At 36.7% G+C, this 27990-nt stretch overlaps 1 long non-coding RNA gene across 1 annotated transcript in view; it reads left to right on the forward strand.

Annotated features, from left to right (window-relative positions):
- The window catches only part of LOC142360904 (uncharacterized), a 30411-nt gene extending 11602 nt beyond the window's left edge, over positions 1–18809 (forward strand). Inside the window, exons 3-4 of the long non-coding RNA XR_012763536.1 lie at positions 12618–12701; positions 18325–18809. This is a non-coding gene — a long non-coding RNA (uncharacterized LOC142360904). The remainder of the gene's footprint in view (positions 1–12617; positions 12702–18324) is intronic.
- The last annotated feature ends 9181 nt before the right edge of the window (positions 18810–27990 follow it).

Genomic DNA, 27990 nt, shown 5'->3' on the forward strand with positions numbered 1-27990 from the left:
AAAAAAGGAGTGAATATTAAGAAGACATGTTTGTTGATGCTCTCGGTATCAACAAATACTCTCAATAATCAAAGCATACTGTTTTTGAGGAGGTGCAGAAAGATCTTCTGTTACTGTGTGCCTGAATAGGAAAATGGCAAATGAAATTCAATGTTATTGCATTTAAATTAATGCACATGGGGGGAAGAAAACAGGTTTAAAACTGGCAATATTGAATGAGGACCAAGCAACACACATTTTTGTGGTTACTAAGGCAACCTTATGGAGGTGGCTGTGAACGTTACAGAAAGAGTCAAGGAAGAAAACTGAATCAACAATAAAAATGTTGAAAATGACTGATGATGGAAGGAAACAAAACCCAGAAGATAAATCAAAGCTAAATGAATCCTAGAGTTACATAGACAAGGTCAAAAATAGAAGATGCACTGTGTATGCCAGCGATCACAGGAGAGGAAAAGAAGTATAACAGGCAAATATGTTCAAAGTTTCAAATTCTATTCTAATAGATTTTTAAACTGCAAATTGGTGTTACTAAATTAAAACAGGTGGGATGCAAACCGTAGAAAGGAAATAATTCATAGCTAGAAAGTGTGTTATGAGCATCTATATAAAGACAATGAACTATTACATGTTATTAACAGGTCAGGATAACAGAACCACCAGCATTAAAATTTAAAATTGCACTTTTAATTAAAAGGCTCAAAAAAACCCCACACAAAGCCAACACATATGATAATAGCTCAAGGTCACTTTTTAAATGGGATTTCTTGCATTTAATGTGTTCAGATACTTAGAAAACTGGACCATGCGCTATCATCAAGAAATGTTGCCTGGCAGTAGTTTATAAACTGTTGAAAATTTCTTCATATTACATATAAGGAAGGTCAAGCTGAAGTCGCTTTAGAATTTGAAGGAAAATGGGACAAGAGTTACCAACTAAATGACCAGATTCAGAAAGGGGAGGAATAAAAAACTCCGTATAAATCTCGATAATTTTATTGGAGAGTTACTAGAACTTGGTTGATTCTTTGTTGTCTCTAAAGCATTTTATGTCATGGGGTATGACAAGTTATGCCTGAGTGGTGGTCCAGATGAGCTTTCCACCACATCTAGTTACTGGCTACACCACAAGCATAATTGCCTGTAGAAACACAAGTAACATGAGAGAGATTTTTAGTCAGCAAAGATGCAGTGTGAATGTACACACTGTTACCTTCCCTCTCAAAATTCTCTGTTAGAGATGGCAATGTGTACAAAATGGAAATATTTTAAAGATAACCATGTAATAAGACTCAGGTTAATTAATAACTTTAGATATTCCAGTTAGTCTGTCTCTCAAGAAACTCTAGTAGCTTTGGGTGTTAGATTTTATGGGATAGGAAAAGAGTATGGAATCTTGATTAACGTATTAAAGATGAAAATATTGATCTGTAGAAGAACAAAACCTGAAGACACTCTGAAAGGTAAACACTTAGGCTTTTATCATTAGCATCATTATTATTACCATTATTATTATTGCTATAACTGCCATATAGTCAAAAATCAACATAGTTCATATGAATAACCTAACTGAAGATGATATGGTGTATAAAGAAAAGACAAATTAACAATACAAAAGGGTTGGATGAATGTGACAAATAAAGTTGAAAATAAAAAAAAAGAATTCTGATTTCTGTGAGAAACTATGTGGAAGATGTACCTGTTTCCATGGGTGTATATGACTGTGAGGAGAAAAAAAAATTGGAGGAGCTTTAGAGAAGATTTTTTATTTAACAATGACCTATTTAAAAAGTAAAACCATTAATAATAAAATTGTAATGAATAAGCACCAGAAAATATTGTGCTAATAGAGCCTTTATTGACAGCATAAAGCCTTTTTTTTAAATACACAGCTATAAAGAAAGTGAGCACCTAGAAACTACAAGGATCCACAGTACAAATCCATGCATCTTAAACTCAATGTATACTTCTTATCAAACATATGCTGATGGTTCCATAGATTGTGGAAGGACTTTTGTTTGTGATGACAGAAAGCTTGTCTGTCAGTGACAGTTTTTAAGACTTATCTCCATGTATTCATTACATTTCTTTAGGGCTGTTCATGGTCAATGTTTTGTTTATTTGCTTTTAATGTTGTTAATGTATAAACTTTAGTCAATAAATGGTCTTTCTGTTCAATCTCCCACATTGTGACACTAATACTAAACAACTGAAGATTTGCTCAGAGCAAGCCTATATAATGGTTCATTAGCCTATTGCTCTGCCATGCACCGTCTCTTAATTAGATATGGATCCACCATACACCACAGAAAATGGCTTGGGACACTGACATGCAGAACAGATACTCAGATACAGCAGAACAGAACAGGGAAATGAAACAAAAACATTTCAGGGTGGAATCAGGAGGGACTAATGGAATAGAATTAATCAACCTGAAAAAGTAACAGATGAAGGGGCAATAGAATAAGGCCTACACAAAGATGAATGGTATTAAGATGATAAATAGAGAATGATTAATCACAAGAAGACCACTCAGTGAAATTATCAGTTAGCAAGCTTAAAAGAGAAAAAAGTATTTTTCCACACAACCTGTAATTATAGATATAAATTACTTCAAAATAGGTAAGACAAGTTATTAGGGCCTGTTAAATGCAGCATTCCAAATGCAGTCTCTAGTTCCAAAATCCCTGGTGACCTGTAGCTGTAAAAAATACACCAGTGCAAGGACAGTCCTGCACTTGGCATGTTCCCATGTTCTTTCCCCACTGCCCTCCCTGGATAAGGAAAAATGGAATAGATGGCCATTACCACAATAGTGTGGTAATTTATAAAATCTTCTATATATCTTATATAATTGTATCAGACTGTGAATATGATGCCCAAAAATAGCCGATAAGAACATTTCCACAGTAAGTTTGCTGCCAGCCATTTTGAAGAGTTTTGTTAAAAACATGCAGTGAGTTGATTAATGTATATATGTAATTAACCACAGTAGAAGCAGAATCATGTAATTAATTGCTTTGTTCCTTTGATTTAACATCTTTAAAAGTCAAATGCATTCTGAAAAAAAAGTTGACAATTCAAAAGAATATTTTAGATATTATCCAGTGTAACCACTAAAAATTTTAATCTGGATGTTATTTGGATGAGTAAAATGAAACTTTATTGGATTTAGTGAGGCTACTCTTACGACAAAGCTTTACTCCTATTAGCAGCTGAGGCAGTTTTCGTTTTATTCATTATACTGTTCCTACGAGTGCCTGTTTGACTTTCACACTGTTGATGTAAATGAACCTTTTTATTGATGATGATAATATAGTAGAGCAGCAATATGTGTGTATAATTGTAGTCTTTAAAAGTACCTTTTAAATTTAAATCAAAGCTGCAGTTATTTTAGATATGCAAATGATCACATTGAGGATAATGCTACAAGAGAAATTCAGAAGAGGTTCAAATCAGAATAGAAATGGCTATCTCTGCCTCAGGCTTATTGAAGACACCCTGATAGAATCCAAATTCGTACCAAGCTGAGGAAAAGAAGTAACATCTTGTAAGCTTTCTGTCCTCCTATCAGAGACCAATACTCTATGTGCAGATTCTTTCAGAGAAACCCTCCCCTGCATGAAGAGGGTTTAACTTATAATACCAAATTTACTTACCATGACATGGGATTTTGATTTAACAGAGTGATCCAAGCAATGTACAGAAATCACAATACAAGCACGACAAAGCAATGGCAACATACAGTTGAATCACAGTACAAATATCATTCCCATTACCAGTCTCTCTACATGCTCACCATCATGAAGCTGCGCATCCCCTACCACTAGGAAGGAAGAATAGGTTGAAGCCAGCTCAAGTCCATTGCTCTCTTCAATGTTCATGTTGCTTGTTATTCAGTTATATCCTTCATTGGGCTAAGTCATGTTACCGCTTTCCCTGTGCTGGTCTACCCAACTCAGGAAGACAGTACTCTCTATTAATTAGCTCCGGTAAGGCCACTTACACAACCAGTTGACACATTCAGCTGATACAAACAGTTGATCCACAGACGAAGTCATTTATGTAAGAAAAAGGCTACCCACTACTCCCCTTGGTATTGAGATAAGTTCGTCTTTCCTTGCAACAGTCAGTCACTCCCTATGTTCTTCCATCTTCCAAGCACATTGTTCTTGGAAGATGGAGCCATTTTGCATTGCAGGGGTTTGTTGATTGATCACACCTCCTTATGCTTTTTTTGGAAAAGAGCCAATTCCTATATACAAGTTTTTGAATTCATCTTGTTGCACCTCCTTTTTTTTTTTTTGCTTTGGGAGTCATTTGTTTTTTCTTACAAACAAAAATTCAGAGCAATTCTTGGGTGCATTTTAGTTCACATCAGAACTGATTTTCTGAAATATATCACTCAGTCACTCCCACATGCTGTCTTTCAGTTAGTTTCACAGAACAGTCTTAGAGCTTGTGGACTTGTTTGCTTCAAGATTAAACTAAAACTAGGAGATGCAAGGGTGCATTTAATGGTTAACACCTGCTCATGGGCATTCAGTTCATAACATCAGACAGGTTAAAACTCTGCAAAACATGTATGATGTAGGCATCAGGTGCTTAGCATCAGGTGTTTCACTTTTCAAATTTGCTCTTATTCCACTTTAAAAAGGCTTGAAGTGTCTTCCTGGGACTACAGAAATTCTTTTCTGTGTCAGACGGATCCTCAAAGCATTACATTTCAGCAAGTCTAGCTCACAAAAAGTGCATTGTGAGAGTAGTTTCATTGCTCTTTGTGAACATTTATGTTCAATAATGGCTGCAGGAGATGATCTAGAGATGATCATTTCCTAACTTTGCATGTTGAAGACATACCTGTTTTGATAGGACAACTTGGATTACAGCATACATAGACATACCTGAGCTAGTTGGCTCAAAAACTGGCACAAGCCTATCTGGGAATCATAAGCTTCCTTTGAAAAGTCTATACTCAATTCTGAATCCTGTGGTGTTTTGACTTTCTTGCTGTCATTACCCATGCTAAACATAATGATACTTTATGTAGCCTGCAGTATTGCTTTCCAGTTACAGTGCCACGTTCCCATTAGAAAGTCCTTTTATTTCTGTTTTCCCCATACTCAGACAAGATAGTTTCCTGGACACAAATACAAGTGGCACAGTTTATAAGACTATGCTTATAAGTTTATACTATGTGAGTAGCATTGGGTTATTGCAGCAAATAACAACCAAGGCTCAGTAAGATATCTGATAAAAATGAGATGTTGTCTCTAATGTCTTTCAGATAAAGAACAAGGAGTACAGTTTCTTTTTGTTGAGAAAGAACAGAAACAATCTTTCATAAATACTGAATGTTGAGGAGCAGGTTGTTGTTGTTTGTTGCTTTAGTATTCGATAAAGCTATGTCAGTCTTGGTCTTATTAAACTAAGACTTGCAGCAGCTTAAAATTTTCACATTATGAAATGACGATATTCAGAGACTGATTGTTTTTATAATATTGTTGTGGTAAAGATGCTTGAAATGACAGCATTCTCACTCTATTCTAGTCTTTTTTTTTCCTAGTTTCTTCTGTTGCTCTTTTTCTATGTTAGGAGATCAATGTTAAACCAGAGGACTGCAGAGGATGATGAAAACCTTTGCATATCAAATGAAATTAGAAAATCAGTTTAATTAGGAAGAGAAGAATTACAATCCACTGTAACTCATGTACAATCAGGCAAGGTCTTCATTTGGATTTAAAGGTGAGCGTTCTAATAAAGAGCTGCCTCCATAATGATATTGATTCATTCACTATGGGCATAAAATATGTTAATAGCTTGTGCAAAATATACACCTATAGGTGGGTGGTTTATATCCTAACATTTAACTAGCAGTATTTATTCTATGTTAAATTTTGATTAAAAAAAAATCTTAATATTTGTTGGGAAGTTTGTGTTGGGGAAGGTAACGTGTCCTAAAGAAAAAAATACTTTCAGTGAGTTATCTAGGTATGTAGGACATCTCTTAAAAAGTATCCCAAGCAGACACTCCTTTCATAGTAGGGCGTTGTGCCCTGGAGAGTTGTTGACATGTATCTTTATCTTCTTGTGAAAATCATGTATCTCTTCCTCCTGGACAGAACTTAAGCCTTTGTATTTTTATCTTGTCTTTTGGAATTATTTAACTTTTCTTTATTACGGTTGAGAAGATACAAAGAAATCAAGCCAGCTACTGTAACAGGAAGAGAAAATTTGGATTGCAGAATTTACAGGAAAAATCAAAGACAAAACTCACTTCCAGGTAGATTTTTCTAATTTCAGTGCCATGATAGAAAGATTTAAATGAAACCACTTGATACTGGTGACTTATTTTAAAAGTCAAAATGTCAATAAATGAGAAGGTATCAGAGATGCCAAAACAGATATCTGCCAGGTTCTTCCTAATTTACCATCGTCAGACGGCACTAATGGATCGATATCTTGATCTCTTCTGCAGCTGTGCATTTTCTGAAGTGTTAGGCATTATCACAATGCCTAATTTCAAGGTAAAGATTTATTTTTCTGCCTTCAGTTATTCATATTTCTCTGTACCCACCATACTCCTCTCCACACTTCTTGTTCTTTGGGAATATAGTTTCTAAGTTTAGGACATGCTGTTCCATGCATCTTAGGATCATATAGTAATAGCTGTACAGTTTCATTGTGGATGAATATGGCTCTGATACGATTACCTGCATTAAAACCATATCTTTAACAATATCTCAAATCTGTGTACCCAACTTTCAGCAATACATTGTAAAATAAGTGATCTGATGAGCAATATCAGTATTTTCTACCCTTGAAAAATGTTTTGCTAAGGAACACTGAATTAGAATATTAGTTCAGCTTGTCATAATAATTATAATAATTGTTCAGTATTGTGTGCTCTGAAGCGCTGTCCAGGAGTCATACAAATTCTAAGAAACGCTTCCTCTGAGAATTAGGGAAGATAATTCAGCTCATTTTATCTTCAATTCACCTTTGAGTCATCATCTTTTTTTCATTTTTTTAAGATTGAGAAGATTTAAATTGCTAGTAAAATTCATGAACCGCATATTTGTAGGCAAGCTGAAGACTATGTTTCTTCCTACGAAGCTGTGAATTGTCATGATCATCATGCAATTGCATGAAATAAAGAGTAAACAAACAATATGAATGTTATGGCTCCTACTGATGGTGATACACATAGTTAATTTCAGCACAGAGTGTGGGGGAAAAATAAGCCCTCTAAGGAGAGTCTCTGTAAGATTTAAGCATTTATTTGAGTGCTTTAGCTAGGCTAAATTTTATCCCTTAAGAAAAAAGTTCCAAAATTCTTCCTTTAAATAAGATCTGGAAGTTCCTCTCACTAAGCAAATCCATTTTGTAAACAAATATCATTATATGTATAATGAGAAGGAATGGGGAAAGAAACCCAAACTCAATTTGCAGTTAAACTTTGATTGTAGCCTAGTTCACAGTTTCAAGAGAAGTTCCTTATGGCACTGTCACTTTGACGTGGACGTAATACCTAGACAATTTATTGTGAGAGACAGGGAGTAAGAAGGTACATATTTACATCACATGCATCAGCCTTCTGAGTAGAGCTAATGTAAGTAGGAAATAACAATAACAAGATTCCCTTTGTTGTCTCTGATTAGAATGATTTCATGTCTACATTTGTAATATTTCAGTTTGTGAGTTTAAATAAAAAATTAAAAAGCTCTTTCTTCCTGTAGTTTCAGTTTGAAATTCAGCATTTTTTTTCTAGATCCACAGATTTATAAACAGTGTCGAATTTAAAATTTGGATTCTCATTCTGAGTTGCCTGACAAATCTTAATTTTATACAGTACTGAACACTTCTTTAAAATCAGAAATTTTTTAATGATCTCAAATTTGTGTTTCAAATGCCAGTTGAGGTCCTTAGAAAATTTTAGCCAAGATGGTGATATGATTTCATTGTTAGATGGAATTTTTAATATTAACTTCTAGTATCATATTGCTTGTATAAATACTTTTGATGAAAAATCTCTTTCTAAGGATTTAGTATTATTAATTTAAAATACGCTGGAACTTTCCATCCCTAGAATTAAGTAATTATTTGTGAAATAATTATTTGCAAAATAATTTATTGTCAGATCTGACAGAGATGTTGTTGATACTACTGTTTCTCATTTGTTAATTTTTATTTAATTTCAGATAAATAGTTTTGTTCAGTCAGTTTGAAATATTCTGGGCCAAATTGAACAGTAAGACTTAAGGCTAAAATCCACCTGTAGGCAAAAGTTTTGAATTAAATGTGATTAACATAAGACTTAAATATTTACAGAGGAATGAGCCATATGACTTTCAGCTAGAGACAGTTAGACCCTAAGTGGAAGATACTATCCATAAACAACTGGTGTGAATGTGCCTGTCTTAAATAATATTTATTGACAGAACAAACGACCTGGAGCTTCCAGCTGAACAAGTTTATCTCCATGCAAATTCTGAGCCTATCATCTATAATTCAGATTGCAGAGAGAGGTACCATCATGCCGAAAGATAGCGAGTGACAGTACCCTGCTGTCAACCAAAGATTGCCACTGGAACAACACAAGGATGGAGGAAGTCTGCCAAGCCTTGTTAGACTCTTAGGGAATGTGTGCATTAGTGTTTCAGCTACATTTGAGAGAGCTCCAGTGAAGTGAATATCCCATTTCTTTCCATTTTCTGTGCCATGGTTCGCACTGTGGCATAGTCTCACAGTATATGAACAGGATTATTTCAGAGTGATACTAAGCTGGAAAATGAGCTCCACGACTCAGCCAAATACAATCCCACCTCAAATGGACATTTAGTCCATGGGACCAGGCTCAGGGTAGTCCAAAGCATTAAAAAAAAAAAAAAAAAGCCTTGAAATATGTGTAAGCACATGAATCGGGTATTTTGCATCACCAATTTCTCTCTGTAGATTTATTGGTCCATACTATTTGCTAACGTAAACATAGTTGAAGATTGCTAACAGATTAATCAGCAGTCAGAACAGATCAGTCTGCTGCTCCTCTTGTACTCATCTGGAGAGCTACAATTTACATATCTTTAGAATAGGTGTAAGTGAAAACTCAGCCACTTGTTTTTGCGTTCCTCCATCTGCCAGTCTTCATCATACCATTTTGTCCAGATTAAGTCTAAACTAGCTGGATTCCGTCCAGATCACTTTTTCTGTCAGAAATTAGGAAGAGAGAGAAGCAGTTCTGTCAGGGACTGTTGAAAGTAGAACTATGAAACTGCTATTAAAAAAAAATAGGAAAACAAAAATGCAATTTTTTAGTACTCCTTTGGCTTCAGTTTTTGGAAGTATATTTTCCTTTGTAATGCAAGATCTACAGTTTCAGGGTTTTTTATAAAAAACGGAGATTTAAGTAGCTTTAGTTTCAAGAATTGATTTCAAAACATAAACCAAAAAAAGCTCTGGTTCTGCTGTCAGTTCAGAAAAATAAATGATAACTGTATAAAAAAAAGAAAGAACAGGAAATATGCATGAGAACAAGGTTTCCCTAGTATATCAAAGTATGCGCCTGTTTTATGTGACTGAATAAAAGTATTAAATATGTTGTTAGCATATACTATCTTGCAAAACTTTGGAAAAAAGACTATAAATAAGTGGCATGAGATTTTGTCACATTATCTATTGCTGAAATTCTCAGACTTTAAAGGAGTCATAGCAGTATGCATTTTCAGTTTATGTACTGTTTTTGTAACCTATGAATCTTACATAATGCTAAATTCGTGCTTGATTTCTTTGGTTTTGGGGTTTTTGGGACACTTTTGTGTGTGTGTTAAACGGTTCCATATATAACACTATTTAAATCAATGTGAATATAAATTTACTTGTATTTATGTATATTATTGTACAAAAAGCCATGCTTCTTTGTACCTCAGCTCAGTGTGAGTAGAGTGTTCCCTGCTTACTGCATAATTTCATTTTCTTTCTCACACTGCTTCTGTCCGCTAACAAGGCAGCTTACAGAAACTGCATGGCAAACCTCTTCGCTCTTGCGTTTCAGGGACCAGTTGTATCATTACGCAGTTGCAGTACCACATGCATTTATGTTCCTTGTAAGCAGTACGCAGCAAGGCCTGCAACTGAAGTGCCTGTCAGGCGAAGCTGCCAGAAAGTCTTTGATAAGAGGATGGAGGTTCTTGAAGGACTTTTGGATACAGAAGGGTCTGAACGACCCTCCGGTGCTTCTCACTAGTCGAAGTGTTGCAACCGTTCTGTTCTTTGTGCCTTCTCTTTGTTGCCTCTGCCCAAAGGATTAGTGACTTTTCGACTCACTGAAGTCATCATCTGCAAAATTCTGTCCATGCACCAAGGAACCTGTAGCCCTTTTAGCTGTCCTACCCTCAGTCATAGCTTCAAACACTAGGAGAATTCTGGTCTTAATTGTATTTTCAGAAAAATATATTCACAAAACTAAAATCACTGACTTCTGGTGATTGTACTGAGCCAGCAGCTCATATGGTACAAAAGGTGCTACAAATACCCCCACCAGTAATTTATGAACCAAAGCCATTTCTGCCCTTGTGCCATAAATTGACCTGTATGTGCTGTGGATGGAATATTGCTGTTGCAGAGTATAAAGTTAACATTTCATCACAGTCTTTTGCTACTTAGATTTCACTTATCTTTAAATAGAAGATCCAAACCTGAGATACAAAGCTATTCTCCATCATGAAATATTGCAAACACTGAACAGCATCCTCAAGCATTTCACTGAATTTTATACTGATGTGAAGAACAGGAACTGTTCAAGAATTGTGTAATTGATATTAAAAGGTTCTTCAAGATACATAAAAATTACACTTGAACTGAAACCATTTATTAAAGGAGATGAGTAAAACTACCGAGGGGGGCTGCTGTTTTTCCCCTCGATATCACTACAGGCCTTCTCAAAATATGACACAAGTACTAATTTGTTTGTCTTTCAGGTGTGTGATAATTTGTCAGTGAAGTGAGTTTCCAGAGAAAATGGAAAACAGGAATAAATGAAAACAGAAGAGTAATGAGATTTGCCTTAAAAAAAAAAAGAACTTGAAGAAGAGTCTCAGAACATATGGTTAGAGTCACAGCCAGAATTGCAATAAAGAGGAAAGTGCAGGAGACTCCAGAAAGGACAGACATTTATGAGCAAATCCCATAAGTCTTTCACACCAATAAACTGAAAGCCATTCCAATAAAACGTGATACCTGTATAAGCCATGAGCCAGTCAGGAAAAAATAATAATTGAACAAAACCATAACCTGCAGTAAAAATCAAAATAAACAAATAGTGCAGGTAAAGAAGCGTTATCATAGCTTCAAACACTCTTTCTTAACTTGTTCATGTAATATTTTTACGTGTTTCTTCCAGCAAATTTGATGAGACATTTTTACCATTGCTACTTTTCCAGTAGTAGAGTCTGTAAAATTTCGTATGTATCTTGCTTTATATGCTTTTGGACAGTAGTTTGAAATGCAAGCATTCCATTCTATGGATATGACCATTTAGTATAGGCATCTTTCTTTCACTTTTGATAACATCATATTTCTGCATTCAGAATATTCTTCACAAAATTATGCTTATTTTCTTCATAAAAGCTTCCTTCTTTTAAATAAAAACAAGTGGATTTCATTGTGTTTTGAAGGCTACACGTCTTCCTTCATGCTACAAAGGGTTTGTATCATCTAGTTCTTCCTTACATGTATAATATATAGATGTGTTCTGAACCTCTGAGTACAGATCTGCAGACTTACAAGTTCATTATTTTGCATCAAGTAGTTTGGGTACTGATTAAAATCATTAATTAATTTTAGATTTTTTTTTAACATTAATGTATAGGAAGGGTAACATGACACTGGCTAATAAATGGAAATTTGAATTCTGGAAACCTTAGCTGAGATGAAGAATGTGATTCTGCTCAGTTCAAATGCAGCAAAGCGCTGCAGCTGCTCCAAGGCGGTTCTCAGGCTGCTTTAGGCAGCAAGTGCAGTGGGAACCAACAGGGCTTGAACTAGCGTTGTATTTCTCCCCCCAGGTGCTATTATTCAAGTGTCGGTGGCTCATTAGTCTTTATGCTCCTGCTTTTATAAAAGCAGAAATAGTTACCAATCCAAAAGAAAGTCACTGGAGGAAATATTAGCAATGGTAGTGGTGCTTTACAAAGAACTATTTGGATCAACAGTTGACTATATGTCAAAGACAAGGGTACTCAAAAGAGTACCTTTTAAAACAGGTTCAATGTCAAAGCATCTGACTGGGACATAATAGATGAGTGTAGGATTTCCTCTTACTATTTTGTTATGAAAGAGAAAGTGAGAGGGGAATGAAAATGAGAACCACCTACAAACACACAAAATGAGGACAAAGTACATTTTTTTCATTGGGAAGCAATTCTGTTTACTTCCTGCTTCTGTGCAAGCACATAAGTTTATGAATAAGAATACTTTTATGGGTATTAGCAGATTATTATTTTACAGATACATTTTAAATTTCCAAATAGATTGTTTCAAGTTACATCTGTCCATAACTATGATGTACAGAAGTTGCAGAGACAAGGCACATCTCTAAAGGCCTGTTTCCTGGTCCTTAGGAAAAAGAAACCCAAATCAGTCACAAGAAAACAAAGGAAAGAGCAGGCAGCAAGGCCATAGGACTACACTTCACAAACCTCTGGGTAAGTGCTTGGAGAACACAAGTGTCCTCATTGAATTTAATGGATTCTGATGCTTTCAGCCTTAATATTATCAAGGCCTAATTGAACCTGCCAGGTGAAAGTATTTTCATTAAGTGTTTGTAAGACATGAAGAGTATTTGAGCTGTATTATTGCTATCAAACACCATATATTTAATACTGCCTTTTCCTTTGTTCTTTAAATTATTCTGTTAAAGACTTGCGATATTAGCAGCTTTTGGCTTTTTTTTTTTAATCATTTTTTAAATGCTTTGAAATTTTCTATTTTATGCTGGCAAAAGCAACATCAAACTATTTTAGCAATTGCTATGTGCCTTTGCTAGTCTGTGGTTGGTATCCTTGGCTCCATCAGTCATCATGCAGACACCAGGCCGTGGTTTAAACCTGGAAGCTCTAGGGGAAATCCTTGGCAGCCTCAGTTATGGATCTTCCACAGTCCCTGAAGAAAGCGCAAAATACTTCGTCTTCCTTTGAACACAGTAAACCAGCCCATAATGGCTTAGGAAGAGGAGATGGATGGATGCGGAGAAGTAAGTGACCTCCTGGCAGTATCCATGGACTATGCTTCCAATGTGGAACTTGGACAAGTTTCATGTAGGAATCCAAAGCTCCTTAGGTTTGAAATACCACAGTAAAGTCTCAGTGTCAAAAAGTAGCTAAACAGGGACAGCAGATTTTTTTCTTGTGTAAAGGAATAGGTGAACTTGTTAACGAACTGTTCCACCTATCTGTCTCAGTGGGAATTGTCCTCACATTAAAGATTTTGCCACTTTACGCTTGCATCCTGCTAGATGGGCCTGAAACGTAAATCTATAAAAACCAGATTTGATACTGGAGAAAGCAAAAATACGAAGTTAGGAATCTTTGCGCTTTCTGGATTGGCTCTTTCCTTGTGTGTTAAAATAGATAAATTATTTTGTCTAGTTTATTTTAAAATTTAATCATGTTAAGTCTTCAGTTAGACTCTTTCATTTTATTTTGCTGTGGCTACTTTAAAATCTCTGCTGGGGAGAGCCACATGGTGTAAGTCCTGCGCTTTCCTCACCATTTAATCCTGAATTATAAATATATCATGTACCACAAGCACCAAACTACGTACTATAATTGTGGTATTGGCTTTGATATGGATTCCAATAAAAGAAGTACAAGTTATTTCCTCTTACATCTTTAGTTCCATGGTCTTGTATCTTTATTCTAATTAACTGTAAACTCATTTGTATCTGTCTGGCCACCTGGTTGTGGATCTGTACCAAGGTTCCTTTTTCCAGGCTTTGAATTATTGCTTTCTTGTTATGATAAGTTACCTTTAAAAAGGACTCCAATTTCATCCTCTAACGACTTATTATTAAAAAAATAGTTACTACACATCTCTTCACCACTCGGCAGTGTGTCTCTTGACAAGAATGGTAAATGCAACTCTGACATTTGCTAGTGGTAATCCAAATTTACTTCGTAGTAGGAAGAATGATTCTAAATTACTTTAATAGACTATACAGGCTCTTTTGCACACTGGGGAATAAGCTTTAATTTAAAGCATAAATCCTTCTCTCCCATGTCATGTCAATTCTGGTATATCTGTAAGATGAGCTAAATTTCATCACAACAAAAGTTGTTTGGTTGTGGGGGAAGGGGAGGTTCCTGCCCTGAAAGACTACTTGAGATATTCTGTATTTCTTTTTTTACCCTTTACTTTTTTTGGCTGTGGAAAGCTCTTCTCTGATTAGCTACTGGCAAAAAAATGGTGCTGTCATTTTTGTACCCGATTTGTTTCCTGTGCACAATCAGAGTTTTACCTGTTTGCATTTTGCTTTACACTTTTCTCCTTAGCACAAAATCATAGAATCATAGGTTGGAAAAGACCTCTAAGATCATCAAGTCCAACTGTCAGCCCAACACCACCATGTCTAATAAACCATACCCTGAAGTGCCACATCTACACGTTTTTTAAACACCTCCAGGGACGGTGACTCCACCACCTCCCTGGGCAGCCTATTCCAATGTCTGACCACTCTTTCAGTAAAGATATTTTTCCTAATACCCAATCTAAACCTCCCCTGACACAACTTGAGGCCATTTCCTCTCGTCCTATCAAAAAGAGACAAAACAGAATGCTGGAACGGAAAAATGGAAGGCAGTTGCCCTCAGGGGTATTGGTACGGACATTTCAGTGGCAAATGCAAATTCTGCTTTCCTGCAGCACTAATGGAATCTCACAAATCCAGTGCAGCAGCACACAGCACATATCTGGTTTCAGTTTTTTGGTTTTTGTTTCTTTTTCCCCCCTGTGTCTAATGTTTCGTTTCTTTTGTTTGGATTTTTTATGTTCTTTCTGTTTAGAAGTAAATATGCTAAGCCAAGAATCACTGAACTCCAATATGCCATTGTTTGAAAGCTATCTTTTTACTGTTTAAGCTCACATCAGAAAATCACTCTACTTGCTGTATAAAATTCTGAAGTGGGTAGATTTTTCCTGCCTGATTTAAAAGACCGATTCCATTGAAATGGGTATGTTTGAGGACTTTAAAAATCATATCTGTGAATTTTAGGGGGAATAAAGATACAGAGATTTCCTTGTAAAGATCTTTAGGTTCAAATAATTTGTACTTTGAACAATCCTTGGATATTTGGTACTTTTTCCAAGGAAATTAACAACCTTATTAATACATTCCCCAACTTTCCCCTGTCACTTTGATCTACAATTTTTAAAAGTAGTCAAAAATGTCTTGCTTTTATTGTTGATAGAAATGGATATTTGCAGGTTTGTTCCTGATCTTGCTGAATTAGGCAAGTGTGATACTCACGTGTTGTCATCCCAGACCTTCATCTTAATACCAGCTTTCCCATATTTTTTAGACTGTAGGTGGAAAGACTAGCATTTTTATCATTGACCTAAATGATAAAATTATTAGAGCCAAAATGTAATCATTAAACTTCTGGATGTTTCATGACACTGAAATGCCTCTGGACTAAAAAAATTCTTCCTCTTTCGCTTCCCCTTTTCTAGTAAATTGCACATCTATATTAATGAGACTGTTGCATGGGCACGACCATATGGTTAAGCGTATCAACTGGACAAGCAAAATAGATTTGTGGTTTCCCATTATGTTCTCTTAAGCATTAAATGTATGAGATGAAAAATGGAGATACTAGCTACAACAGCAGAAATCTAAAACTTTTGTGTTTCTTGGGTAACCTCCAGAAAGACTTGATTTATGTTGGTACAGTTTGGCACATCATGACTAGCATTCTCATATGCTTTCCTCAAACTCTTTTTACCATGGTAGGGGATACCTTTTCTAGACCTGGTTCCTGCAGCTAAGATATAAGCACACTTCTGTTTACATTCTTCATGTATGTGTTACTAAGACTGTGTGGTTAAATATAACTGTCTAATACTTTTTGCAAGTGCTAGCTTCATTCATGGTTAAAAGGTAATAATAATGAAGAGGAAAGTCAGAAAAGCAAATACAATGAGCCTGATATCCAAAGTATGTAAGAAAATAGAGAGCAGAGAGAGATCACAGGAAAGCAGTGGGAGAAAATGAGTTTCCTTTGAAATTTTTCAGCACACTGTCTAGAAACTAAGATTTGAACAAGTAGGCTTCACTGAAACTGATGAATGCAAGTTGCTATAATTTGAAGGCTGTTTCTGCCAATACAACTGAAAACATTTCTTAGCAATGGCATTCAAGTAAATGGCAGATTAAGCCATGGCCATTGAAATTCAACAGAACATTTGTCTCTTTCTCAGCAGGTGAAAGATGGGGAATAGAGGCAAAAGCAAAATCTGTAAGGTACCAGCATATAGAATATGCTGACTGCATTAGTGACCATTAAATGCCCTCCCATGTGTAACTTCTAATTGATGGTGCTAAAAACAAGGCTATATTGTTCTTCTGTTTGTAAATATACACAAATCAACTATGTTTAGTGTTTCTTCTGTGTATTTATTATCAGCAAGCCAGATATTTGCAGCTGACAAGGTAAAACTAAGTCTTCAGAATGAAACTAAGGAGAAATAACTAGTGATTACTGTCCTGCTTATTCAAGGAGTGTGTTCCCCAGGAAATAAAAGTATATAATGAGGCTGTTACAGGATGGTGTACTCTCAGTGTGGCTATATGTTGCATACACTGCTTTCTTCCCTTTCTTTAGCTTCTGTGACTTAGGTACCACAAAAGAATGAATATCAGGTTGATGAGATCTCAAAAAAATGCCTATTTTATACAATGCTTTTATTTGACTGACTTCAAATTTCTGAAATGTAATGGCTGTTATTAATTATGAAGAGAAAGCTGTGTTCCCTTTTCAGTTAGGATGTGGTCTTTGATGTCCAGTTCATTGGAAGCATTTTTAAATCCTAAGATGCATATTTTCTGGTCAAGACACAGATCTTGCCTAAAAGAGAAACTTTAGAATAGAATCAATAGCACTTTACTTTTCATCTTTTAATAAATTTTGATAAATATCTATCATATACTGGTCAAAAATGCATTTCCAGTTTTTATTCCATTGGAAACACATTGCTCATACAAATACCACTGTGTAGACTACTGTGGATTTACTGCTGCATTATCTGAGTGTGTGTAATATGAGAATCAGCTCCAGCAATTCTAGTACACAGGTATACTTTTTCCTTCAATTTTTCTTTCCAAATAAAGGGCAAGTGAGATTTAATTTCACGTGTGAGAACATTTGAAATAGCCAAACAGCAATGAATAGGCAGCAGTGAAGGAATTACCTTTTAAATTATATTAACGGGCTGGAAAAGTGACCTTGTAAAATGTCACCTACATGTTCCACATTATTTATTTCTCATCAGAGATTTTGTACCAGAAGGTTTCAGCTCATAACGCAAACAAAATTTGTGTTAGAGCAAGATCAATCTGCTCTACCTTGAAATCTCATGGAGTACAGTTCTACAGAAAGAGCTACAGTGGTTGTTTTTTTGCTTTTGCTTTTAATCAAAAGCGAGTAAAGATAACAGTGATTATTGTCTGTTGTAAGTAGTCTTATTTTTATATTTTAACATTTGGTATCCAGGATGCAAGGAGGATATATAAAAAAGGTCTGTAAAACAAGAAACATATCTTGAAACATCTAGCCTAAACACCACTCTTGGATCAAATTCATGAATGCTAATAGTAGGTATTTCGGCTAGTTAAGCTAGTGCCTTCAGGAGTGCTTAGTTATTTTTATATGCCAGGCTCATATGTTGATATGCATACAACATCTATCTTTAAATGATTTCAGGGACTGTCACAAAACCTCATAATAGTAAGAAAAATTTCAGCATGACATCTGCATCACAGCATATTCATGACAGCCTTAGAGTGAATAATTACTAATTTAACTGCTGACACAGTTTATATACAGCTCATGGTAAACCAGTGGCATACCTGGTGAGTTCTCCATGGGCAGAAAAGTGCCTGAGTGAGGATGACATTACTGTTTGGGAAACACAGATGAGCATCCTAGGATATTCCTATACTTTCAGCACTATATTCTGTTGCTACTTTTGTACAGCTTTTTATGAGGTAGATTAGTATATTTTGTAGTACTGCCAACAGGCTAATAGCTTCCATCATTGTATTTTGTCTTTCAGACTCAACTTCTGAAGAAAATATATATATATTTCAATACCTAAAAGGCAATCGCTGATATCCAAGGAATGTATCAACAAAATGTTTTCTTTTTATTTTTCTTTTTCTTTTCCCCTCCAGCTGTGGTTGGTTATTGAACCATTTCTGATCACTGGGATGTCAGCTTTGACAACAATAACTGCTTACCAGCCTAATATGTTTACCGGCACAGCTCTAAGGATGATAGTTTGAGACCCAAGAAGCAGCTGTAATACAGCCTTTTTTCTCAGAACAGCTAATAGTGCAAGAAAAGAGCCATGCTGACATAGCTTTTCTGGCAAAGAGTTAGTTCGGGCATCACTGGACAGAACCGTGGGTCTTAATGCAGATAGTCTCCAGAGAAATGTTTTTGCAAACTGGACTACCCTGTCACTCTCAACTATGAAGAATGAAAGTATGTATTATCAGATTGCTTCTTTGCCACAGCTGCTGCAGAGAGCTGCATTTTGTGATCACAGCTTCACTTGGGCAATCTGCTTAACTTGCAACAAGTTTCTGATAATGACATCAGAAAATTCAAGGTTTGTTTTTTTGCCTAAGCATAAAGGTGTAAATGTTAAAGATCTGGAATTTTCCTTGCCATACAGATGCTCCTTTTACATCAAATAGTACTTGTCTTGAGAATTACTATAGTGATGCTTCAAGAACCAAAGCACTGCCAAATAGTCTCAAGCATGCAGGACACTAAATCATGTTGTACATTAGGCAATACAGATATCAGCTCTAGGTGGTCTTGTCAGGGTCCTTTTTTTTCTTTGGAAGTGATTCAATTTCCTCTGTACTTTCTACTTACCTGAAACTTTTTTCTGTCTTATGATATTTTTGCAATAAAGTGAAAAGCGTCTATATCAAGACAGTTCAACAGGCCAAGAAAAAGGCAAGGAGCCCATTTACAATCTATGGCAGATTGCTGCTTATTTCACAAACAGTACCTGAATGGCAAGTGCCCATTAATTGCTTACAATTGCAGCAAAAAGCCAGTTTCCTTTCAAAACATAACCCACAGACAACATGCTGAGAAATCAGTACGTACACCAGTGGGGAAAATAGTATGTGAAGTTTAATTTTAGCCTTTGACTTAATGTGACCTTTGGACCCATACCAATGAGCCGTGTATCTTAATATATTTCTATTTATTGCCTTCTTTGAGATGTCAAAGCTCCTCACAAACAGTTATTGAATGTAAAAGAGACAAATAGATATAATCTAAGTGTATGTTCCAAATCTGTATCTACAGGGGAAGAACGAGTTGGGAGGTTTGACATATATACGGGTTTCAAATTACTTTGGCTCAAATTTTAATCTTCCTCAATTATGCGACAAGAAACAACTCTGGTACATACCTTGCACCTCTCTAAAGAAAAAGAGGGCACACACACATGTGTTTTTTCCAGCTGTATGGTTAAGATGAATGCGTACTGGGAAACATCATTAGGGAAAGAAGAAATCTTTCCACATAGCTGGAATTTAAATTCCTTTTGACTGGAAGTGTCCAAAATCAGAAGGATCTGCTTATTATAGAACATGCATTAGCTAGAATTCGGAAAAACACGTTACAAATTTGGCCATCCATGGAAGAGTGCTGGTTTGGGGTTACTTTTTGTTTATTATAGGGTGAAAGTAGTTCTTCTGACGGGGAGAGATGCAGCTTAGGCAAGGCTGACACATCCTGGTCTGAAGGTAAAACACTAAGTTTTTGTAGCCCTGATTGTTTTGGTTGAACCAATGTAAGAGTGACCAAGCACACAGTTAATCTTGCAGGTCTGAGGAGACCGGACCATCTGTTGTGGTATTGAACTTAAACCAAGGGAATGTGATGAGAACTTTCTGACAGTACTCTTGTTCACTTGGCTTAATGGCAGCAAGGACAACATGTCTGACCACAGAATAAATAACATAAACTAAAGCTGCTGAAAGTTTCATAGAATCATAGAATGGTAAGGGTTGGAAGGGACCTTAAAGATCGTCTAGTTCCAACCCCCCTGCCATGCAGGGACATCTTCCACTAGACCACGTTGCTCAGAGCTCCATCCAACCTGGCCTTGAACACTGCCAGGGACGGGGCAGCCACAGCTTCTCTGGGCAACCTGTTCCAGTGTTTAATCACACTCATGGTGAAGAATTTCTTTCTAATATCTAATCTAAATCTGCCCTCTTTTAGTTTACAGCCATTCCTCCTTGTCCTATCACTACACACCCTTGTGAAAAGTCCCTCTCCATCCTTCCTGTAGGCCCCTTCAGGTCCTGGAAGGCTGCTATAAGGTCACCCCAGAGTCTTCTCTTCTCCAGGCTGAACAGCCCCAACTCCGTCAGCCTGTCCTCGTAGGAGAGGTACTCCAGCCCTCTGATCGTCTTCGTGGCCCTCCTCTGGACCTGCACCAACACATCCGTGTCCTTCTTATGTTGGGGACTCCAGAGCTGGACGCAGTACTCCAGGTGGGGTCTCACGAGAGCGGAGTAAAGGGGCAGAATCCCCTCCCTTGACCCTCCCTTGTTAGGATAACAGAAGTCCTTTACAACAGCGTCATCATTTTGCTTAAAGTTCTACATAGTATGGAATCTGTCTGTGGCTTATCTAGCTGATTGCTGATCTCTGTCTTCCTTACACACACACAAAAATACACGTGTGTGTGTGAGAAAATGAGGAAGTGACTGAAATAAAATGGAAAAATTCACATTCCATAAATTATTGGGGTTTTTTTTCATACACTGGTATAATCTGTGAAATACATGTAGAGACTTAAAGGTGTAAAGCTTTTTGTTTGTTTTTTTTTTTACTAATGGATATAAGAGAGATTTATCACTCACTTTAGAATTTGAAAGTGAAGGCTTTGGAACAACGGATAAGTCTGTTTGTTGCTCCCTTGCTGGTTCTTTAAATTTATTCTTCGGAAGAGAGCATAAGCAGGAGCTGCCCAGGGCTTGTTCTGGTGTTTTGTATTAGGCTGAATTTAACCACAGGAGATTTTTATCAGTGCAACAAAAGTAAGGGAGAAAAAAAAAAAGATGTTACGGAGGAGCCTAGCCGCTGTTAGTCTGCAGTCATGCTATCATATGTCAGATAGAAAAGGTGATTATAAACCTACCTTTTAGCATTTTGAATTAAGTAGGAGAAAATTCACCAGTGTTTTTACGAAAAGGAGTTATCGTCTTGATTGAAACCAGCTGACTAAAAGTTAGTAATGTTAAATCCAGGGGTTTGTCTTGTTTTGTTTTTAATCAATCCATGTTAGATAATGGCCTTATTATACTGGGTTAATTGGTTAGATTTCTACTACCTGCCACCCCAGGTTCTTTTTTTTTTAATGAGGCTTCCAGATGGAGGTACCTTTCCAAGCACAATCCATTGCTTCCCAACATAAGAGGGTCCTTTTTCTCCCTGTCCCCTGAACTAAGTCCTGTATCCTCCCTCACTCCTGCTCTGCTGCTCATCAGACCCTTCTGGATCAATTCAGTTCAGTAAGCCAAATAAAGTGATCTTTTCTTTTCCCCCTGAGTTTATTACCAGAACTGGTGCAAGGTGCAATGATGAGGAGTATAGCTCAGCTTTTCTCATGAAACCACAGCCACAAACAGGGAAACAACACCCCCACCCATTTTTGTAAGTGTGGACACATCGCAACACATCACACAAAGCACTAGTCCCATCATGCTCAACAACAGCGTGTGTCCTATCAAACAGTAAGGGACATTTTGGACCAGCACCCATCAAAGGCCAGGCATGCATTCAAGGATTTGATTCCTACAAATCATTAGTGGTTTGCTTCTTCATGACAACAGACACTGACTCTTCTTGAAGTGTGAATGGCAGAAAATTATCTAACCCCCAAGGAACAAGTAAAAAGCTCTGAAGATCTCCCACATAAGCAGCCCTTTTCCCACAGTGGGCATTCAGCTTTCGTGAGTGCAAACTTAAAATCAGTAGAATTAAATGGTACACAGTGCACAAGCTCCATTGTTAGAGCAACATGTTAGATCAACAAAAAAGTGTAAATGGGCTATTAATTATATTTTAAAATGTATCTGCAGTCACAGCATTTTGAAACTTCTAGAAGAGAGAAGGGAAACTGCCAAGGAGTTAAAAATAGAAAATAATGTGGGAGGTTAACTGTCAAGCATTGGCTTGATGTCATTAGGGGAGATAAAACTACAGGTTGGGATTTGCAGATTGACCTTATTGAAGAAGGTAGATTAAATAAGATGTTTTATTTAATCCATCATATCCAGTTTTGCAAACTGCACTATGTAATTTCAAAATTCCTGCTTCCTTTTCCTCTCATATGAGAACTGTGATCAGAAAATAGATGGAACAAGATAAATTTGTAGCACAACTCTGTGAAACCCTAGGAATTGAGACTTCTTTTCATATCTTTTGTGCAGGAAACCAGACCAAACTGAGAACGTAAGGTTATAGTTAGCAGTCTCTTGTGGAAGCCCTCCAGGAAAGAACTATTGCACGCTGTGGTTGTCCTCTGAGTTAGTAGTAGGACCTACTCAGGTCATCAGTCTTGGGGTAGGAAGAGAGGAATAAGACAAGAGCAAAGGGCCACCTATCCCAAAATGGAATTTGCCTTTCAGCTGAGCAGTTGTGCTGCTGTCTAGCAGGGGGGAAGCAAGGCTGCTATGAGTGGAAAAGAAAGGAGAGAGCTTCCCTCAGATCTAGGGACAATAATGGGTAAAGAAAACCTTTTTTTCCCATCCTGATCCACAGAATCATTCTCTTGCTATCTCAGGAGAACATTTTCCTGCTTTTCTGAGGCTGCTTCAGCACTTTGCAGTTGACATGGGTTATCGTGTTTCGGTAAAAGAATGAAAGAAAGGAACAGAGATTGGTGCAAGATGAGGGAGGGGTGTGGTGGCACCCAGATACGTTGCTTATTCCAAACTCTATAAAACTCTCTGTATTGCTGGGAGGAGGTGAGTGACTTATAGTTTACTGTTTTCTCTAAAAGACAGTAGGCAAAGAAAAAATCAGAAGAATTTCTTGGTGTACGTGTTGACTATGTATATTTTATTGAATTTTTGCATCATAATAACATCTTTAGGATTTAGCTGAAATGTGAGAGATAAGCATCTCATTGTTCTGAATACTCTGAAAACATACAGCAAGAGATAGTGCTTTCTTCACAGAGCTATGAATTTAAATAGATGGGACGTACAAAGGTAATGCAATTTCTGTTTTAAAGGCAGGGCTTGAAACATGGTGAATTAATTAATTTGCTCATGGTCATTCAGAAAGTCAGTGGCAGGGCTTAGAAAGGAAATTAACTCTCCTTTCAGGATCTAGTTCCCTCTTAAGAAGGGTATTTATTTCTTTATTTAAAGCTGTATTAAAAGATAACTATCACTAGAAAGGTATAATAAAAGGAAAGGTTATGGAAGTGACCTAGGTAGTTCAATATTAATGGTTTTGCTGAAGAACTGAAGTGCCAAGAGTTTCAGAATGCTTATTATTATAGGCATATCTTATACTATTAAGTCTTTTTAAACTTTAGCTATTATTAAAAAATTGAATACAGGGAACTTTGCTAAATGTAGAAGGACAGATGCATGCCAGGCCAAAATCTGCTTCCATTAACTCCCAGCCAAATGCCAGTGTCTCCTTCTTCATCAGGATGACATCACAGAGATGGGAAGTGAACAAGTTCAATCACTCGCACATCATTAGTTCAGTAATAGTTTCCTTTAAAGGTGCCTTTAAGAAGCACTTAATTTAATGTCATATCAAGCACTATCCATCAGTGTGTCCTTGATCACATGAAAAATTGGGTCCCTTGCATACAGTGCACCAAACAAAAGGCAGTCCAGATTTCACATTTAAAAATGAGTAGTGTGGCAGCAGCAATCATTATCTCGTCCACATTGATCTGTGTGCTGGCAAAGACTTTCTATTAAGTCCTGAAGAGACGCTGGCAGCTTCCATGGCTATGGAGCTCCCTGAGAGTGGGGCAATGAAGTAAGCTAAAAACTTGTTTTGAAAAATTAAATGGTCTCTTGAAACCCTGTAGAGTTTTGTTGCTTTCTCAGGACAGAAAGTGTATTATGCCAGAGATTCGTGCACATTCTCATACTGCATAGAGACGATGACAGCATAGAAATAGAGGCCATAAAGAATTCAAAACACTACTGTTCCAATTATTAATATTTTTATCTTCAGACCAGATTTGAACTATATATCTGCACAGTACATCGCTAATGAAATGCAGCCTCCTCTGGGATGGAAGCTCTTAGTTAGCTGATGGGCACAGCACGCTGCCAGAAAGAAAGGGGAGAGAAAATGTAGTTTTAGTACATCATGGAAAGCCCCTGCTGCTGAGGAAAGTGCAATGACATCATTAGGAGCCAAGTCACTCTCAAAGTAGGGTAAATTGGGAGTAAGTATCAGAAATTCAATAGAATAATGATAGTGGTGAGAGAAAATAATCAGGCAACTACGTCCATCAAGAGCAGATAAGGCCTCCTCTTCTGCCCACTGCCATTTCCTACTCTCAGGTCTCATTTGCTAACAACAATAACAACAAAAAAGAGTCCTTTCTACACTGTGAGGCTGTTGCATGTCTACATCAAGCAACGGAGGACAACACAAAGATGCTTAATCCAAGTACAGATCAAAAATTGCTAATTTCCCATACTATACGATGCAAACTTGCTAATTCGGATCTGGAACAAACATAATCCTGCCGAATCAGTGCTGTGAACAAGTTAATAAGCACTGAGCCTGGGAGAGGCTTATTAATTTGACTGCAGCACATGCTTACCTACTGTACTGCATCTGGAGTCAAGCTGGCTCAGATTTACCTGTTCTATGTGTCTTAGCATCATTGCTTTCCTCTTGGTTTCAGCATTGCAATAGGCAGACTGAGCTTGCACCTGCCTGCATTCATCTGTTTGTGACCAAATGTGTCTTTAAACAGTACTCTCAGTATTCACTGTCAAAGATAGTACCGACTGCTGCTGTGAAATGAAGTGAGAACACCAGGAATTCCTAATTTAATTAAGAAACTAGTGGACTCTGGACCTGGTGGGAAAAAGTTCAGTTTGGGAAAAAAACCACCAAAATTAAAATCTAGTTTATTGCTAAGCCTACATTTTTTAATTAATTTTTTTTTTAAATAATATAATGGCACAAAACCACCTAGTAGTTTTCAGAGAAATTTTTTGTTGTTGATAATGAAGAGAAATGGCTAGTTCAGCTATTCTAATGTAGAACATAACATCTCAAAGTCTCAGTGTCAGTGAAGGGTTTTGCTTTACTGAATTCAATTCAGTTTTGCAGTGTTACAGCCACTGAGTTTCTAATCAGGAATAGTTACGAAATTCTAGATGAGGTTTTTCTCTGGATAAAACTGGTTTATCAAAACTGAAAACCGAAAAGGATCAATTGATGAAACTCATGTTTTGCTTTGTCTTAAGAGAAATTATCAAACCATTCTATTTTTACATTTCAAACTAAGAAATTATTTTACCTGAGCACAATGCCTTCAGAATTCTTAGCTAACTATTGTAAAATGAAAATAAATAATACTGAAATTAAATGTTTGAAAGATCTAAAAGTTGTTTGAATGATCTGAGGTATTAATTTTTCTAGATTGTCCAGATTTTTACTTTTTACCCTTACGGAACAATTTGAAGCTCAAAACACTTCCCAAACATGGAAAACACACTTTATGCTCAGCTATTGATTAATGGCAATCCTGGAGGGAAAACAGGATGTTAAAAGCAAAGCATGGGAGAGTTAGAGTGTAATTTTTTCAGTTCTTATGAATTCATAAATAGAGACATCTATCAAATTCAAGTCAGCCAAAGTCAACAGAAAGACTCTAACTAACATTAATATGCTTGGATCAGATCCTAGATCCTTAGAAGATGATGTTGATAAAATACGCCTAAGATGGCAATATGTTATCCCGTGAAGCTTCACGTTATTTATGAGGATAAGATACATGTTTTTTCAGATTTTGAGTAAGTTTCTTCTTTACTTTCTGAGCTTCCAAAAACAAAGATGATAAATTAAAAGATGATACATTTTTTAAAAGGCCGATGAATCCAGTCTTCATAAAGATTAATGAAAAGCTTCTCTTCGTGAAGACCAAATCTTGGCTATTTTAACCTGATGAAGTTTAGAATTAGTTTTGGATGTGCGTAGATTTCTCAGTGTTTATTGTAGCATTACACATGAGTCTTTTTCAGCTAGACATGGGGAAAATGCAATGAGAGCTCTCTTTTCAGATGTAATGTGTTTCAAATTTTCACTTGTCATTTATATATATATTTCTCATTAAAGTAGATATGATATAAAGTATCATAACTTGTTTTAAATTATTCTGAGACAATAATGATTTGCTTCAAAAAGGAGCCCAATCCCTTTCTCACTTCTCCAGAAATTCCTAATAATCCTGTTACACTGCTCCAGTATTTCAAAAAGTGAGAAATTTCACAGTGTTGAGTGGAAAATCAGAGTTGTTTTATCTGAGCCTTATTTGAGCTTTCTTTAACAGCCTCAGATAGAGTAATTATTTGTAGAGGAACATGTGAATCATAGAAACCATATGTTAGTCGCTTGTACACTGGTACATGCCCAGTCAGGGCATGCACTTCTAGACCTGCTTTTAAATGCAGATTCCATTATATGAACATAAATATGTGCCCTATAAATTTCACACTGAAGGACATTTTATTACTCTTATTCATTTCAACTTCTCAAATAATTTCAAAATAATCAAGGAAAAGATAGATTTCAATCAGTAAACATGCCAGTATAGAGCTCTTATTAAACAAGGCTTGTGTCTATAGGCAAATAGGACTTCATCTTCTTTTAGCATATGAGAAAATAAAAAAATAAATTAGAATCATAGAATTATAGAATTGGAAGGGACTTTTAAAGGTCATCTAGTCCAACCTCCCTGCAATGAGCAGGGACATCTTCAACTAGACCAGGTTGATCAGAGCCCCATTCAGCCTGACCTTGAATGTTTCCAGGGATGGGGCATCTACCACCTCTCTGGGCAACCCGTTCCAGTGTTTCACCACCCTCATCATAAAACAAATTCTTCCTTATATCTAGTCTGAATCTACTCTCTTTTAGCTTACAACAATTATCACTTGTCTTATTGCAAAAGGCCTTACTAAAAAGCATGTCCCCATCTTTCTTATAAGCCCCCTTTAAGTACTGAAAGGCTGCAGTAAGGTCTTCTTTTCTCCAGGCTGAACAGCCCCAACTCTCTCAGCCTTTCCTCACACAAGAGGTGTTCCATCCCTCTGATCATTTTTGTGGCCCTCCTCTGGACCCACTTCAACAGGTCCACGTCTTTCCTGTGCTGAGGGCTCCAGGGGTGGATGCAGTACTCCAGGTGGGGTCTCACCAGAGAGGAATAGAGGGGCAGAGTCATTATGCCATCTTTTTTCCCCTTCCTAAATATGTTATCACAGAGGTTCTACCAGTGTCACAGATTGGCTCAGCCTTGGCCAATGCCAGATCCATCTTGGAGCTGGCTAGCATTGGCTATATCGAGCATCGGGGAAGCTTCTAGCAGCTTCTCACAGAAGCCACCCCCGTAGCCCTCCCCACTATAAAAACCTTGCCATGCAAAGCCAGTACAGTCAGGCAAGAGTTGCCCTTGGTAAAGCCA

Source organism: Opisthocomus hoazin, chromosome 3, assembly GCF_030867145.1.
Source record: "Opisthocomus hoazin isolate bOpiHoa1 chromosome 3, bOpiHoa1.hap1, whole genome shotgun sequence".
In the NCBI taxonomy this organism is placed as follows: domain Eukaryota; kingdom Metazoa; phylum Chordata; class Aves; order Opisthocomiformes; family Opisthocomidae; genus Opisthocomus; species Opisthocomus hoazin.